Consider the following 1,004-nt stretch of genomic DNA (forward strand, 5'->3'; position numbering starts at 1 on the left):
ATGCTCAAAATCCTTAGAATAGCTTTTGATTCCATAATATCAATGCTTTGGGAACACTGCACCTTCAGTTCCAAATCACAACATGACAAAATTTATCAAGTCTGTATTCTACCTTTAAAGAAAGTGAAGAAAAAGGAAAGTTAGGCTGTTCATAAAAATAGCAGTATTTGCATTTTTCTTTACAAACTCAAACATATACTGTATGAACTGAAACATGTCTCAAGGTCTTGGTTTACTTTGAATCACTGCACTAATATTCAGTTGCATAACCATTATTTCTGAGAACTGCCTCACATCTGTGTTGCATGGAGTCACCTGTGACCAGGTATTCCAGCCCAGGACCATTGAACTACATCCCATAATTCCTCTGCATTACTGGGTTTGGAATCAGAAACAGCATCTCTGATGTCACCCCACAAGGGTTCTATGACATTGAGGACTGGGGATTGGGCTGGCCCCTCCATAACATCCATCTGGTTCATCTGGAACCAAGACTCCGCTTCTTCCTGGTGTGTTTGGGTCCTTGTTTTGTTGAAAGACCCATTTCAAAGGCACTTCCTCTTCAGCATGAGGCAACATGACCTCTTCAAGTATTCTGATGTATTAAACTGATCCATGATCCCTGGTTTGTGATAAACAGGCCCAACCCCACCGTATGAGAAACATCCCATACCCACCATGCTGTACTGTCTTCACAGTGGACCAGGGCTTGAATTCAGTGCATGGGGGTCAGAGGACAAACTGTCTGCGACCTCTAGACCCAAAACGTTCAATTTTGCTCTCATCAGTCCACAGAATGTTGCTCCATTTCTTTTGGCTGAGCAGCCTATCATTTTCTGCACTTTTTTATATGTTTTCCCCTCTCCAATCAACTTTTTTATCAAAGTCCTGTTCCTCAGAGCCATGTCTAGAACGACCCATTTTGCTGAGTGTTTCAGTTTGAAATGCACTATAACCAGCATCCACAACATTTGCTCCCTTCCTTCCTTAAATATGGGCCATAA

The sequence above is a fragment of the Etheostoma spectabile genome, chromosome 12 (assembly GCF_008692095.1).
Source record: "Etheostoma spectabile isolate EspeVRDwgs_2016 chromosome 12, UIUC_Espe_1.0, whole genome shotgun sequence".
In the NCBI taxonomy this organism is placed as follows: Eukaryota; Metazoa; Chordata; class Actinopteri; order Perciformes; family Percidae; genus Etheostoma; species Etheostoma spectabile.